Source organism: Narcine bancroftii, chromosome 7 (assembly GCF_036971445.1).
Source record: "Narcine bancroftii isolate sNarBan1 chromosome 7, sNarBan1.hap1, whole genome shotgun sequence".
NCBI classification, from domain to species: domain Eukaryota; kingdom Metazoa; phylum Chordata; class Chondrichthyes; order Torpediniformes; family Narcinidae; genus Narcine; species Narcine bancroftii.
Genome location: NC_091475.1, coordinates 83,134,804 through 83,152,559, shown reverse-complemented (window position 1 = coordinate 83,152,559; position 17,756 = coordinate 83,134,804). Strand labels below are relative to the sequence as shown.

Sequence of the window (17,756 nt, the reverse complement as noted above, 5' to 3'; positions counted from 1 at the left end):
CTTTTTCAACCTTGTGGTAGTGAACCATCTTATTTTTACTGCTAAAAGAAAAAAAAAAATCACTATTATACATGGAGTGCACTGGAGAGAAAGGAAAGTGGCAGGATGGGGACTCCAATCTAAGGGGAAAATGGCGCCAGGAGAGGAGCGATTTTATTTTTAAAAAATGGTGCTAAAGGGAAGGGCTCTTCTTTGGAAAATTCCACAGGCCTTTCTCGTGGGCTTCCAGGCTTTACTGCTTACATCGCGGTCAGAACTAGTGATGTGTGTGTGTTTTTTAAAGGGGAAATGTGTATGTTCCTTAAAAGGGTAATGTTGCTTAAAAGGGAAATGCTGCAGTATTATTTTAAAAAGTCAGAAAGATAGTATGAAAAATGGTATAGATAAAACATTAAAGTTTATTAGTCTTAATATTAATGCATTAAACAGGACGGTGAAAAGGAAAAGGGTCTTGGTATACTTAAAGAAATTAAAAGTAGATTTAATCTTTCTGCAGGAAAAGCATTTTACTAAATTGGAACATGATAAATTGAAAAGAGGATGGGTAGGACAAATAATATCATCTTCTTTTGGTTCAAAGGCAAATGAGTAGTGATTCTAATTAATAAAATTACACCAGTATTAATAGAAGGCACATTGTTTGAATGGACCAGAAGATATGTAATGGCATATTGTAAAATTTATGGAGTAGCATAGACACTTATGATTTCTATACCCCAAATTATGATGAAGCCTTTAGGAAGGATATCTTCTTAAAAACAGCAGAGGGAAGACAAAATATGTTGGTTGGAAGAAATTTTAACTTTTGCTTGCACCCAATATTAGATAAATCTGCAAGAACAGTAACAAAGGCAAAAGCGGCAAAAACCACAATTTCATAAAGGAAAGATCTAAATCTTATTGATATATGGAGGCAATTAAATCCCACAGAGAGAGACTATTCTTTTTACTTAAAGGTACACAATTCATATACAAGGATTGATTTATTTTTAATGTCTGCCCAGCTAAAAACAGCATATCTAGTGAAGCTTTTATCAGACCACTTACCACTAACATTAACTATTGCAATAATGGAAAAGCAATAAAATGTATACAGATGGTGTCTCAATGCCATGTTGCTCAAAAGACTTATACAAGTTTATTAAGAGACAGGTAGAAATATTTTGTGAAACAAATCAACTGACTACCAATAATAACTTTTTGATATGGGACATGTTCAAAGTATATTTGAGGGGACAAATTATATCTTGTACAAACACATCTTTAAGAGAATGTATGGCAGAAGTAAACAGTTTGGAGAAAGATATTACAGAATTAGCAAAAAAAAAGAAATAACAGGAGTACAAGAAGAATACAGACTACTGTAGAATAAAAAGCTAAGATGCAATACATTACAAACATATAAAATAGAAAAAGCTATATTAAAAACTAGACAAAAATATTATGTTGTGGCAGCGCACATCACTGCTGGCAGGCAAACTGGCTCCGCATGTTACGGTCGTGGCAGCGGAGCAGCTGCGTCAAGATGGTGCCATCAGGGAAACCTTTTCCACCAGCCAGGTTGGGTCCACGTGCACATGGCGTAAAGGTCATGACGACATTTCTGCTGTAAGGGCGGGACTTACCCGTGACCTTAAAGGCGCAACGTGGGAAGTTTCAATAAACAATCGGAGTGCAAATGAGCACACTGGCTACTGGTCTGATTCTTCCTGACTCCGTTTAGCTACCGCTACAATGTTAGGCAAACAGACACATAAAGTCTCATCTTAGCAAGTTAAAACAGAGGAGTCGTCAATAATAAACGCTATAAAAACAGAGACATATACTCTAACATGTAAACAAAAGGAAATTAATGATATCTTTAGACCATATTACATGAAATTATACAAATCAAAATTATTAGGAGACGAGAATGAAATGGAACAATTTCTGTCGAATGCTGAATTTCCAAAACTAAGAGAGAGAAAAGATAGAACTAGACACTCCCTTTACAAGAGAAGAAATTGAAAAAGCCCTGGGTACCCTACAGGCTAATAAATCACTGGGGGAGAAAGGATTCCCTCCCAAGCTTTACAGATAATTCAAAGAATTACTAATGCCTCTATTAATGGGTGTCCTGGATCAAGCAGTGGAGACACAGACCCTCTTGGGATCATTCTAAAATGCTATTATTATAGTACTACCAAAAAAATAGGATCCATTTAAAAACTTCATCATATAGACCAATTTTATTATAAGATACTAGTGAAAGCACTGGCTAATAGATTAGGACAATACCTACCAAAACTGTTACATACAGACCAGGTAGGATTTGTTAAAGGAAGTCATTCCTCAAATAGTCTAGGAAGATCACTTAATATAATACATGCAAAATTCAAATGGAATGCAAGTATTACAGACTCCCTGGACACAGAAAAAGCATTCAATCATTTGGAATGGTCCTTTCTATTTAAAACACTGGAAAAAATTGGCATAGGCACAACATTTATAAACTGGATTAAAAACAATATCATAAACCACAAGCTAAGATTATAAACAATACCGAGATGTCAGTGGCGTTTCCCTTGAGTAGATTGAGTAGATTGAGTAGATAGGGATGTCCTCTATCCCCAGCACATTTTATACTAGTGATTGAACCGCTAGCAGAGAGAATAAGAGGGGTTCCAGATATAAAGGGCTTCAAAGTTAGACAAGAAGAACACAAAATTAGTCTATTGCCGATGATGTGCTATTGTACCTATCAGACCCAGTTAAGTATTTTGAAAAATTAAAAGGTACATTAGAAAAATATGGAAGAATATCTGGCTATAAAATAAATATGGTCAAAAGTGAGATAATGCCATTGACACATTTAGAAGGCAAAAGGCAACAAAAATGAATAAATTTAAATGGAAGACAGATCGAATAAAATATCTTGGAAAAGCAACTGACAATAATCTACAGAATATGTATAAACTAGATTCCTCTTTTGGGGAAGATAGAAAAAGACCTGAAGAAATGGAGAGCTTTACCAATTACTTTAGTAGGAAGGATTAATTGCGTCACAAGTGCTAATATTATACATACCCAAAAGTGATTTCCCCAACTGTATTCTATATATACTTAAAAGATATGTAAGCTCTGATGGTGTGTGGATCTGTATGTATAGAAGGTGGAGGGAGGGAAGGTTTTGTTTTGGTTTGTTGTTGTTTGTAAGAAAAAATTAATATATTGTGTATTGAAGATTCTGTTATGTATATTTGGAAAAAAAAATAAAAAAAATAATTTAAAAAATCTCCCTTCAGAAAGCGTGGGTTTCGAACCACGGTCCCAATCTCTGGCGCTGTAAAGATGCTACACCAACTATGCCACCCTACTAAGTGTGTAAAACAAAAATAAAAGATCTTACAAGATATTCAAGAGGGCACAATATTTTTGCAGGGAAATAGCCAGAAAACCTTAAGGCCATATGTATTGATATTTAATTTTATTGTTCTTAAAGCATTTGGAAATTTGAAGGACTTTTCATTTCTGCTGTGCAATTCCTGTCACAAATGTGCTGGCATAACTCATCGATGGACGGGATGCAGAAATTAACTTTACTAATTTTAACTATGCTCTTTGCTCCATTTAATGATGACAGAAGGAACATACAAATAAAAAACATGTGCAGAAAATAATTAATGTGACCAAGTAGTTATGACTTTTAAACTTTTAAGGTCAAAGTCTCAAAGGAGCATCCAACTAGTTTCCATTTCATTTGTGAACATATTTTAGGCATGTTTAGACTACCTGTCTTTCATCAACTTTAATCAATCATGGTGAGTAAGTGGGTTTCAGGTTTGATCTCAGAGATTTGGAAGTTCATTCACCACCATCTGTTACAATGAAATCTCATCGTATCACACTTGAAGAGACAAATTTTCTCAAGCTGTTCTCGTGATATCATGGTCTTGCCATTTCATAAATCACTTGCATCAGTTGCTGAATGGTAACAGCAGTTTCTAGGGTTTCATGGTGAAACAGTAAAGATTGCCTGGGAATGATTAATAAATGGGGTCAAGGGTGCTTTGAATGTCTCCAGACTGAGCAATGAAATGCTTGGAATATTTACAACACAACTTTTTTGTTTCTCCACATGACAAACAATTCACACATTTAGATCGGGAGACTGATTTCAGACATGTAATGGATGAAGTCCTTTGGAATTCTCTCGAACAAAAGCTTTAAAGCTGGTAGGGACAATACATCTCAGCTTAGTAGGAGACTGATTTTCAAAATAACCAAAACCTATTTCATGTTTATTTCATGATAATACATTGCAATTGTCACCTTTAACCTTTGAAAGAAGATTTCACAATTCCTTAACATTTATGGAAAACTTTGGGAAGTTGATGAAAGAATTTGCTGGGTTTTTAATTTATTGATGGATTGATTTAATACTTCAGATGTCGTCTTTCATGTATATTCAAAGTTTTCTGGGCTTATATGATTGCCAAAAGTTGTTGACGACATTTTTGATAAAGGCGAGTACTAAAGGTTTCACTTCATGTTACAGTGAAATCTGGATATACCACTAACAAGCACTATGTAAGATTCATCACAAAGGATTATTAATAAAACTTTAGAGATTTCTGCTGGGCTAAAAATTGATTGGGTAGTTGGAGGTACAGCGTGGGAATGAAGAATAAACACTTTGATTGGTAGATAAGAATGTTTTCCTTGTGTTTCTACTTTTACTAATGAGTTTAGATCAAATCTGCATGTCATCATTCTTGATTGTGCAGTTCTGGTCACCAGCTATTGAAGGATGTCAGAAACTGTAAAGGGTGCAGAAAAGATTCACCAGAATGTGACCAGGACTGGTATGCTTGAATTATAAGGAGAAACTGGATAGGCTGAGACTTTTCAGGAGATTTGGCTCGTCACTAAAGACTCTTGCCAATTTCTACAAGTGTACTGTAGAGAGTGATCTGACCAGGTCTGTCTGGTATGGACAGGAACAGGTGACAGAGGTTTGTAAACTTGGCCAGCACCATAATGGGCTTTAGTCTTCACTCCATCAAGGACATCGTTAAGAGGCAGTATTCCAAGAACGCAATATTTATCATCAGGGACCCTCACTACCCAGGCCATGTACTTTTATCACTGCTGCCATCAGGAAGGAGGTAATAGGAGCCAGAAGATACATGCTCAACATTACAAAAACAACTTCTTCTCCTCCACCATCAGATTACCTCACTAATTTGTTTTTTTTAAACTTGTATTTACAGAATAGTAATTTATAGTAATTTTGCAATACCATTGCAACAAAATAACCAATTTTATGACACATATTCATGGTGATCATGACTCTTGTTCTTCCTGGAGTGCAGGGGGCTACGTAGGAGCCTTAGATAATGTAAATAGTCATTGTCTTTTTGGCAAGGTCGGAGAATCTAAAGGTGGTGGTCATAGATTAAAAGTAAGAGGGGAAAAATTTAAAGCCACATAAGTGGGCAGTGAGTACATGGAATGAGATGCCAAAGGAATTGGTAGACGAGGATACAATTGTAATGTTCAAAATATATTTAGACCGGCTAATGGATAAAAATGTTAAGAGGGATATGGGCCAAATGCAGGAAAACAAAACAGGCTGGGATAAACAACTTGGTTAGATTGGAGGCATTGTGGGCAACCAGGAAGGTTTTCAAAGCTTGCAGAGGGATCTGGACCAGTTGAAAAAATGGGCTGGAAAATGGCAGATAGAATTTAATGCAGATAAGTATGAGGTTTTGCAGTTTGGAAAGATAAACCAAGAAAGGACATTCATGGTAAATGATAAGGCACTGAGGAGTGTGATAAAATACAAGGATCTGGATATAGAGATACATAATTCCCTGAAATTGGCGACATAGGTGGATAGGATTGCGAAAAGACCTTTTGGCTTATTGACCTTCATAAATCAAAGTATTGAGTATAGGAGTTGGGTAAAATTGTATAAGACATTGATGAGGCCAAATTTGGAGTATAGTGTCCAGTTTTGGTCACCTAACTACAGGAAAGATATCAATAAGATAAAGAGTGCAGAGAAGATTTATTAGGATGTTGCCTGGACTTCAGGAACTGGATTACAGGGAAAACTGGTTAGGACTTTATACCCTGTAGTATAGAAGAATGAAGGGAGAATTGATAGAGGTATTTAAAATTATGAGGGGGATAGACAGAGTAAATGTCCACTGAAGGTAGGTGAGATACAAACCAGAGGACATGGGTTAAGGGTGAAAGGGGAAAAGTTTAGAGGGGGCTTCTTCATTCAGAGAGTGGTGGGAGTGTGGAATAAGCTGCCAGCTGAAGTGGTGAATGCAGGCTCCATTTTAACATTTAAAAAGAATTTAGACAGGGACATGAATGGGAGAGGTCAGGAGGGCCATGGACTGGGTGCAAGTAGTTCGGCACAGACTAGAAGGGCCGAAGTGGCCTGTTACTCTGTTGCGTTCTATGGTTAGCATAGACAACATCAGCCAAAGGGCCTGTTTCAGTGCTGTAAAAAAAAATGTGTGACTAAGCCTGATCTAGTTCTGAGACAATTTAAATTGACCCATTGCAGGTGACCTTTGAGAATTCTTATTTTCTTGTTGGCCTTTCAACATGTCAACTAATTGTTCCAAGTTAGCACATAGTTTCAAGCCACTAGTCTTGGATGTACAACCTTGATACTTTACTAAAATCTTTATCTCTTTCTACGACAGGCCTTAAGGATGACTTACTTTCATTTTGGTTTTATGGGTTCTTGAGGTGACTAATTGGGCGAATGTTGGATCTAAAACCACTTCAGCGATGGTTTACTCGTGAACAGAGAATAAAGAATTTTGAGCTGACTTTTAGTTTCATCTGGAAAAAATAGTGTGAATTTCAAATCGCCCCAGAAATGGTTGCTGCTTGAAATAGTTTTATTTAGGCCTGTGCTGTTGGCAAAAGCTGAATAATACATTTTAACCATCTCTTCTAAGGATTTAGCATTGCAGCTACTTTTGAGAATCGGAGAAAAGCAGCTAATGGCTTTCTTCATCTGGAGCAGAAAAAGCAGTTGTGCTACAACGATGTCCCCCAAAGTTCCTCAATATGATTATCCAACTGCACGAAAACCAACAAGGTCGGGTCAGATACAGCAATGAGCTCTCTGAACCCTTCTCCATTAACAATGGCGTGAAGCAAGGCTGTGTTCTCGCGCCAACCCTCTTTTCAATCTTCTTCAGCATGATGCTGAACCAAGCCATGAAAGACCCCAACAATGAAGACGCTGTTTACATCCGGTACCGCACGGATGGCAGTCTCTTCAATCTGAGGCGCCTGCAAGCTCACACCAAGACACAAGAGAAACTTGTCCGTGAACTACTCTTTGCAGACGATGCCGCTTTAGTTGCCCATTCAGAGCCAGCTCTTCAGCGCTTGACGTCCTGCTTTGCGGAAACTGCCAAAATGTTTGGCCTGGAAGTCAGCCTGAAGAAAACTGAGGTCCTCCATCAGCCAGCTCCCCACCATGACTACCAGCCCCCCCCACATCTCCATCGGGCACACAAAACTCAAAACGGTCAACCAGTTTACCTATCTCGGCTGCATCATTTCATCAGATGCAAGGATCGACAATGAGATAGACAACAGACTCGCCAAGGCAAATAGCGCCTTTGGAAGACTACACAAAAGAGTTTGGAAAAACAACCAACTGAAAAACCTCACAAAGATAAGCGTATACAGAGCCGTTGTCATACCCACACTCCTGTTCGGCTCCGAATCATGGGTCCTCTACCGGCATCACCTACAGCTCCTAGAACACTTCCACCAGCGTTGTCTCCGCTCCAACCTCAACATCTATTGGAGCGCTTTCATCCCTAACGTCGAAGTACTCGAGATGGCAGAGGTCGACAGCATCGAGTCCACACTGCTGAAGATCCAGCTGCGCTGGGTGGGTCACGTCTCCAGAATGGAGGACCATCGCCTTCCCAAGATCGTGTTATATGGCGAGCTCTCCACTGGCCACCGTGACAGAGGTGCACCAAAGAAAAGGTACAAGGACTGCCTAAAGAAATCTCTTGGTGCCTGCCACATTGACCACCACCAGTGGGCTGATATCGCCTCAAACCGTGCATCTTGGCGCCTCACAGTTTGGCGGGCAGCAACCTCCTTTGAAGAAGACCGCAGAGCCCACCTCACTGACAAAAGGCAAAGGAGGAAAAACCCAACACCCAACCCCAACCAACCAATTTTCCCCTGCAGCCGCTGCAACCGTGTCTGCCTGTCCCGCATCGGACTTGTCAGCCACAAACGAGCCTGCAGCTGACGTGGACTTTTACCCCCTCCATAAATCTTCGTCCGTGAAGCCAAGCCAAAGAAGATAGAACTATATTGTACTGTTAATTTCATTCTGATGATTTAGAATAACCATACTCCAATTATATTATTATAATAATTCACCAATATTATAACAATTCATTTAATTTCGTGTTTACTTATTTTAAGTATGAAGGTTGCAATAATTTGTTAATTCCAACACCTTCACAGTGCCAGAAATTGGGACCACAGTTCGAATCCCACGCTGTCTGCATGGAGTTTGTACATTCTCCCCAAGGCTGCTTGGGTTTTCCCCGGGGGCTCCAGTTTTCTCCCACTGTTTGAAACAGTGCCGGTTAACTGGATATAAATTGGATGGCATTGACACATGTGCTGAAATGGTCTAAATTTAAATTTAAAATTCATTTGTAAAGTATTGCAAAATGCAAAATAGGTGCTTAATAGTATTTCAATTGCCTGATCATCTTTTGAAGTATCGGGGCAAACATAAAAGCTGCGTTAAACAAGCTATTATTCACAATTGTGGCATCATAAATGATGGCACTCTGCAAAGGGATCATTCAGATCAGAAAGACTTTGAAAAGTAATTTCACAAGATAAAGGAATAGAAGTAGGCCATTTGGCCCATCGAGTCTGGTCCGTAAATCCACCGAGCTAAACCGTTCTTACATCTAGTTCCAAATTCCAGCCTTTTCCCCATATCCCTTACTACCCTGACAATTTAGATGCCTATCATTTTCCTCAAACTCCCAAATGATTGGGCCTCCACATCTGTATGTGGCAACAAATTCCACAAATCCACAGCACTCTGGCTAAAGAAATTTCTCCTCATCTCGGTTTTAAATGGGTGCCCTCTAATTCTAATTCTGTACCCGATTCACCCACCAAGGGAAACATCTTATTCACATCTACTCTCTCCAATCCTTGCAGGATTTGAAATGTTTCTATGAGATCCTCTCTCATTCTTCGATATTCTAATTAGTTCAGTCCAAGAGCTGATAAACACACCTCATATGCTAGCTCTTGCATTCCAGGAATCATTCTCATAAATCATCTCTGTATTCTCTCCAACATCATTACATCCCATCTAAGATAAGGGGCTCATATCTGCACACAGTACTCCAAATGAAGTCTCAGTGCCCCATAGACACCTCTTTACTCTTGTGCACTATTTGTCTTGAAATGAATGCCAACATAGCATTTGCTTTCTTTACTGCCGATCCAACCTGGTGGTTAACCTTTAGGTTACCTTGTATGAGGACCCCCAAGTCCCTTTGCACTTTTGAATTTTGAATTTTCTCCCCATCAAATAATAATCAGCCTGTTTATTTCCTGTTCCAAAATGTACATTTCTCAGCATTGCTTCTCATCTACCATTTCTTTGCCTGCTCTCTGCAACCTTTCACTTTCTTCAACACTTCCTACTTCACCACCTATCTTGGTGTTGTGAGTGAAGAAACAGGTTTGGTAGATCTCAAGGACAAGGGCTCTGAACACAGTTTTTGTAGAAAGATAAGTGTGGGAAAGTAAAAGTGGACAATTAATAACAAATGTGGGAATAAAACACACATACACACTGAACTGGTGCATACAATGATCAAGGGAAAATCACTACAATGCCCCAACACCCCTTGACTCAGTGCAGGCACGGCTCTGTGCTACAAAGGACACTAATTAAACACTCCCAATCCTTTTAACAGTGCACATCTTATCAACAGTTCCTCCAGCACCCTTCCACATTTCTAGGCCTGGAGTGACTCCCAAGCTGGCAAAGAGAGAGATCGAAAAACACACGGCACCTTTATAGTGCTAGAAGGTCCAGCCCAGGTCATTAGCACTGGATCAATGGCTCAGGGCCACGAGGGTTAATCTAATTGCAACAGTCAATGGGGCCAAGCGCAGGCAGGCTAGAGAGTCCATTCCAGGAGACAACAGCAAGGTATGCACTAATGGGTGGGGCAGAACCAACCCTTGATTGGAAGCTGGTGTGCCCTCTGATTAGGTAGGGGACAGTGCTGTCACATGACAGCCACAACCCTTCCCAATACAATTGGTGTCATCTGCAAATTTAGCCACAAAAGCATTCAATCCATAATCTAAATCATCAATATACATTCCATACAAAAATGGGGGCATTGGCAATCATATTATTGTATTTTCAGAATATCACAAATATTTAATTTAACAACACTTTCCTGGAATTTACAATGAACAACAAAATGCATGTACCTTTTTCAATCTTGTCATAATTATACTGTTGGAATTCATGCTAAAATTGATAAGGACATTATCATTTTAACAAAGTCTCAATAAATTTAAAAAAGGTAATGGTAGATAGATTATGAGACAGCAGGTTAATAAATTGAATTAAAAGGAATTTCAAATAATATGACTGGAACTTCGACTTGAAAGTTAATTTTAAAAGTTTCACCACAGTAAAAATGAGGAACTTAAGTTATTGCCAAGCTATTCTTTGATACACTCTTCCTTCCTCTTTTATCTTGTGACCAAACTTATGTCATTCTCTGAAGCAACAAGTGCATGCATTACAGCTGTTCTTTGTGTACATTCGTACCATAAATTTGATATACCTTCAAAGTATAAACAGCATATGATTGACTTTGCAAGGTAAATCAGTTCTTTCTTTTAAAAAATGTTTTAATTGATTTTAATAAAGAACTTATACAAACAAAAAGGGAGCAATTCAATAAGATAGTATGGACAGTTACATAAACTAATTAAAATATTCTGTATATCACTAACATATATAAATTGTAAATCATATCCATAATTCATATTCTGAATAGTATATACATTAAAAAAACCCTCTAATAATACAAAAAAAACCCAGAAAATAGTAAAGGAGAAAAACTCAAACCCCTTACCTAACCGCATTACCATATAATATATATTACTGATATTAAAAGAAAAATCAAGGTTTTAAAAAAAAATAATATAAGGAATGTGGAAAAAATACAAGTCAAACAATTTAATTATATTGGAGTTAAAATTATAAAGTAAGATAATGAGTCATAAATGACCCCCATAACTTCTGGAAACCTGTTTTTGAATTATTAATTGAATAATGAATCTTTTCCTTATTCAAATGGGACATGAGGTCACACAACCACTGATCATGAGTAGGTGGGGCAGCATCCTTCCATTTAAGTAAAATCGTACGCTCGGCAAAAGAGGCAATAGAAATAGTGTGACTCTGAACCAGAGATAAAGAATCATTCTCTCCCATTGTGCCGAAGAGGGCCACCAAAGGATTCAGTGTTAAATCTATATTGAAAATTTTTGATAAAGTATTTTTCTAGACTAGGACAACTCCAGAACATAGGAGTTAATGACGCTTCTCCACCCTTACATCTGTCACACCAGGGAGTCATATTGGAATAAAAGCGAGACAATTTAGCCTTAGACAAATGTGCTGTATGAACCACTTTGAATTATAATAGACAATGTTGAGTATGTAACAAAGAACTATTAACCAACAAGAATCGTATCCAAATCCATAGCTGATATAGTCAGATTTAAATTCTTTTCCCAAGCATTTTTGATTATAACTAATGAAGTCTGATTTAAGCATAAACATTTCTTGTAAATAATATATATTAAAACTTTATGAGAAGGCATTAAGCTAAAAAAAAATACTCATTTAAAAAATTTGGTTCTGACTCTCTTGGGTAATTAGAAACTTGTGATTCAAGAAAATGCTGGACTTGCAAATATCTAAAGAATTGAATTCTAACAATGACTTCACTGCATCAATATCCATGATGCAAATAAATCTAGAAGTATGGGCTCCTTGGTGCTCAAGCAAAATTCTGAGCCTGCTAACAATTGAAAATAAAAGTAGAAAATACTAGAAATATTCAGCAAATAGACAGAGGAAACCAGAACTAATGCAAGAGGAATTAGTTGGAAATGGGATTTCTCTGTGGATCAACATAGATACAAAAGACCAAACGGCCACCTTTTATGCCATAAGGAAATACATCATAAAATATATTCTATGAAAATTAAACTAATTGTCTCTGTGTTTAATACTTCACTGGAACTGCTAAATATCTCTATTGTTTTAAGCATGTCATAAATAATACCTGCAACCTTTGATCTCAATGGAATCACAAACCAAGTGTAAGCGGCCTGACCGTATAATTCAATCCTTGACGTGTTTCTAGTGAATTCGGCCAATTTTAAGATTAAGATGATGTGAACACTCAAGTGAACGATAATAATTATATGGGAAAGGGTTTTCTGCCTCTTACGCTGGCTGCATTTATTATTGTTCCAGATATTCATTTGGTGTTGCTTCTGTGGAAACCTATGTTGCGCACAAAACAAATATCTTGCATATCATAAAGTTGCGCTGCCAGGATCATGGTTCCTGATGTAAGGCCATCTCTCTCTCTCACCTCTCTTCATCTCTCCCGTTGCTGCTACATCTGTTTTCTTAGCTGTAATCTCGTTTACTTTTGGCCTTCTGGTCAGTAGCTTTGGTGTAAAGGAAGACTTGTATTTTAATGAACTGATATTTCCACCATCACCAACGGCACTAAATTGAAAATTAATAAACTCCAGAAGCTAGAAATTGGCTCTATTCTGGATACCATTCCTCTGAGAAAACACTTCTCTTGAAATACTGAATAAAATCCGTCTAATATTTTAAGCATGTCAAATAATAATCCCTGCATCTTCTGAGATTGATGGATCACCAACATCCTACCTGAAATATTAACTCTGTTTCTCTTTCCACAACTGTTGCCTGACCAGCAACAATGGTATTGAATTGCCAGGTAGATCTTTGATAATGTTTCTACGATGTGAATGAAGTTAGTAAAACAACCAATCACGGCCAATGATTTATAAATAATGCAGCGCGGCTCTCTGGCTCACTGACTTGCTTCCCATTTTTAAAGCAAATGCTATGACCGATTTTTTTTCTCGCAGAGGATTTTGGAGCATGAAATATTGTGACTTCACATCAATTGTGCAATCAAATCAACATACTGGCATCTATTTTAAGTCACCTTCAGTCAGCAAAGAAGCTCAGGGAGGCAGTCAGCAGGAATGGTTGGTATGCAATTCGATTGTCAACTTTTTTGTCCATTGATTCTTAATAGCTGATGTATTTTTTTACTGCAATGCATTTCCTATTTAAATGCAAACTATTTTTTTCTTCTTTGGCTTGGCTTCGCGGACGAAGATTTATGGAGGGGGTAAAAAGTCCACGTCAGCTGCAGGCTCGTTTGTGGCTGACCAGTCCGATGCGGGACAGGCAGACACGATTGCAGCGGTTGCAAGGGAAAATTGGTTGGTTGGGGTTGGGTGTTGGGTTTTTCCTCCTTTGCCTTTTGTCAGTGAGGTGGGCTCTGCAGTCTTCTTCAAAGGAGGCTGCTGCCCGCCAAACTGTGAGGCGCCAAGATGCACGGTTTGAGGCGTTATCAGCCCACTGGCGGTGGTCAATGTGGCAGGCACCAAGAGATTTCTTTAGGCAGTCCTTGTACCTTTTCTTTGGTGCACCTCTGTCACGGTGGCCAGTGGAGAGCTCGCCATATAATACGATCTTGGGAAGGCGATGGTCCTCCATTCTGGAGACGTGACCCATCCAGCGCAGCTGGATCTTCAGCAGCGTGGACTCGATGCTGTCGACCTCTGCCATCTCGAGTACCTCGACGTTAGGGGTGTGAGCGCTCCAATGGATGTTGAGGATGGAGCGGAGACAACGCTGGTGGAAGCGTTCTAGGAGCCGTAGGTGGTGCCGGTAGAGGACCCATGATTCGGAGCCGAACAGGAGTGTGGGTATGACAACGGCTCTGTATACGCTTATCTTTGTGAGGTTTTTCAGTTGGTTGTTTTTCCAGACTATAATATTCAATAAATTGACGTAGCAGATACAGCATCAGCATCCCAGGTCCAAATCTGCCTCTGTCTGTACGTCCTCCCCACGTCCATGAGAGGTTCCCCGGCCTCCCTCTGCATTCCAAATTCATGGGTTAGTTAGTCATGTGGGTGTATCTAGGTGACGTGAGCTCATGTTACTGTGCTGTGTATGCAAATTAAAATGTAAACCTATTAAGATCCTTGAGAATTTATCATTTAAGACCCTAAGGTTTGAGTTACAGGGAAAGGTTGTGCAGACTAGGGCTTTTTTCTCTGGAGCGTAGAAGATTGAGAGGGGACTTGAGAGAGGTGTTTAAGATTTTAAAAGGGACAGACAGAGTAAATTGGGATAGGCTTTTTCAATTAAGAGTGGGGGAGATTCAAACTAGAGGGCATGGTTTAAGATTGAAGGGGGAAAATTATAAGGGGAACATGAGGGGAAATTTCTTTACGCAGAGGGTGGTGGGGATGTGGAATGAGCTTCCGGCAGACGTGGTTGAGGCGGGATCATTGGTTACATTTAAGGATAGATTGGATCATTACATGGATAGGAGGGGACTAGAGGGGTATGGACCGGGTGCTGGTCAGTGGGACTAGGAGGGTGGGAATTTGTTACGGCATGGACTAGTAGGGCCGAACTGGCCTGTTCTGTGCTGTAAGTGGTTATATGGTTATGGTTAAAAAAATGTCTTTCAATTTTTATCACCAATTGTAAATGACAGTTCTTGATTCACTTGGTTTTGGACCAAATGATCAATGGAACATCAACATCATAACTCAAGCATCCACACAGAGATATACAATAAAAATCCCCATTATCTGGCACTCAATCAACTGCCAAAAATGTGGAGAAAATTAATAAATAAATACATTTAAAAATAAATAAAATTTCAAATAAAAGTTTAACATTGTAAAAGTAAAGGTTCTCCGAAGCAATACACAAGCCCTTGGTGAAGTTGGGGAGCAAACATTCAGGCAGTGAGCTCCCCAGTCGTGCCCTGCCCACAGCAACTGTTTGAGCAAAGTTTCAATAAAAGGGCAGTGCCCAGGATGAAGAGCTGACCAGTACTGCTCACCAATGGGGTGGCTCTGCCAAAATGTCTCCCTATCCTTGCCTAATAAGTATATATATATATATAGATATATTTATATTATTTAGTACATTGCTATGGCTTTATCTGCAGAATTTGGGGAAGTGGCTATATTGGGAAGGGTTCTGGCTGTCATGTGACAGCACTGCCACCACCTAGTTGGAGAATACACCAGCTGCCAATCAAGGTTTGGTTTCGCCCCACCCATTAGTGCGCACCTTGCTTGTTGGTACGATGTAAATTGCCTAGACTGGACTCTCCAGCCTGCCTGTTCTTGGCCTTGAGCCATTGGCTGTTGTAATTGGATTAACCTTTCCTGCTAATGACCTGGGCTGGATAATGGTCATGATAAAGGTGCCATGTGTTCTTTGTTATCTCTCTTTGACAGCTTGGGGCCACCTTGCTTCATTCCCTAGAAATGTGCATGGGCGCTGGAGAAGCTGTTGGTAAGGTGTGCACTGTTAAAGAGGTGGGAGCATTTAATTCATATCCCTTGTAGCATAGAGCCAGGCCCACACCGAGTCAAGGGGGGATGGGGCATCGTAGTGAGTTTTCCTTAATCATTGTATGTTCCAGTTCATTGTGTGTGTGCGCACGCATGTATTTTGTTACCATGCTATTTTCCCTACATTCGTTATTAATTGTCCGCTATTACTTTCCCATGGCTGCTGTAAGCTGTGTGTGCTCACGCTGTATCTGTTTCCATTTCCCACAGTTGCCTTCTGTAAATAAAACCCTTCCCTACCAAATTTGTGTGTCCAGAGTCCTTGCCTTTGAGACCTACCAAACCAGTGTCCTCATTCACAACAGGGGGGAGGTTAATTATGATGGCGGCACAGTTCCACACTGTTACAGTGCCTGTGACTGGGGTTCGAATTTAAAGGAAGGTGTGCTGAGTGCCTGACTGGGACACTGCGTGGAGGTGAGTTGGGTTGTCAGAGCAGGAAGGAGTGCCGAGGGCTAACCTGGACAATGGCATGGTGGCGAATCGGGTTGCACTGAGGGCCTGACCAGAACACTTGAATGGAGGTGAGTCAGGTAGCACCAAAGGTCTGACCGGGACACTGGTTGTGGAGATCAGCCGGGTTGTCAGCACGAGGGGAGGGGGGTTAATTATGATGACGGCACAGTTAGCGTGGCGGCTAGCGCAACCAGCGTGACCCGGTTCAAATTTAAATTTCATGAATTACAAGGATTAGCTGATTAAAGTGAACTTTACATAATTAAAGACTATAATTCTATTTTTTTCCAATTACTTTACACTTTGCACTGTCTTTGTCTTTTAAATGGCGTATTCTTAATGCGGGTTTCTTAATTAGGCATCGGAAGAGTAAGTGTCAGTCAACCAGAAAATCTTCATATCCTACACCCGTGATCCTTTAGGTGCCAGATAATGGGGATTTTACCATAGACCCCAACAATACTTGTGATGCACCATCAAGCAGAAAAGCAGACACAAAATATAAAGTCTGTTCAACAGGCTTTATTCCACCAAACTTTCACAGTGGCTGTGAGAGTGGCTGTGCTGGCTCTGAGGCTGACCTCGAGGGGCCGGATGTAGCTTATATCCCAGAGGGTGATTGGCAGCCGACCAGGTGGGGCTTGGTCCATTCAGGTTAGCTGATTGACAGCTGGCCAGGTGTTGCCTTGTCCTCCTGTGCTCTTCCTGCAGGTACACAGGTTGACCCCTGCAAGTAGGCTAGTGGTGTATCACCACATTCACCCACATCTTTAAAATTGTCCCAGGGGTGGGGGGGGGTGGGGGGGTGGGGGGGGGTGGGGAGGTTACATTCTAGGTTCCACAAAGCCCCAAACATATGTACATTACTTACAAGTTTAGATGGTCCGGCGGCCATCGGAATCTCTGCGATCATCGCAGGGTTGGTTCCTGGTCAAAGGTTGTGTGGGGGCTAGTCGGGCGGGTGGGGGTGGGGGCTGGAGCAGCTGGCATGGTGCAGTGTGGTTGGGTGGCTGGGGTAGCCAGAGTTGAAGTTTGTGTGAGGCGTTGGATGGGTACTGATGCCAGGTCCCTGGTTGAGACGGTGTCCTCCGTGCCACTGCTGAACATAATGTAGGCATAGTTATGGTTTGTGTGTAACAGGAAAACCTGTTTGACCAGGGGTTCGGCTTTGTGAGCCTGCACGTGTCTATGCAGGAGCACTGGTCCCGGGTACGCGAACCATGCTGGGAGTGATGTTCCTGCCACTGATTTTCTGGGGAATAGAAACAGGCATTCGTGAGGGGTCTCATTGGTAGCTGTGCACAGGATTGACCTGATGACATGGAGCACCTCGGGGAGGGTGTCCTGCCAATACTCTATGGACTACTCCTTAGACTTAAGGGCCAGAAGGACTGCCTTCCAGATTACCTTGTTTTCATGCTCCACTCTTGCTGTCAGGTACTGGTGCAATTCCTCACTCATGAAACTAAACCCCTGTCACTGTGGATGAATGCGGGATAGCCGAA

The 17,756-nt window shown here is 40.2% G+C and overlaps 2 long non-coding RNA genes across 2 annotated transcripts in view; one reads left to right on the top strand and one right to left on the bottom strand.

The window, feature by feature from the left end:
- LOC138739085 (uncharacterized) overlaps nucleotides 1-16,375 on the bottom strand; it is a 28,055-nt gene extending 11,680 nt beyond the window's left edge. Inside the window, exon 1 of the long non-coding RNA XR_011341989.1 lies at nucleotides 16,256-16,375. This is a non-coding gene — a long non-coding RNA (uncharacterized lncRNA). The remainder of the gene's footprint in view (nucleotides 1-16,255) is intronic.
- The window catches only part of LOC138739086 (uncharacterized), an 87,447-nt gene continuing 82,963 nt past the window's right edge, over nucleotides 13,273-17,756 (top strand). The window contains exon 1 of the long non-coding RNA XR_011341990.1: nucleotides 13,273-13,389. This is a non-coding gene — a long non-coding RNA (uncharacterized lncRNA). The remainder of the gene's footprint in view (nucleotides 13,390-17,756) is intronic.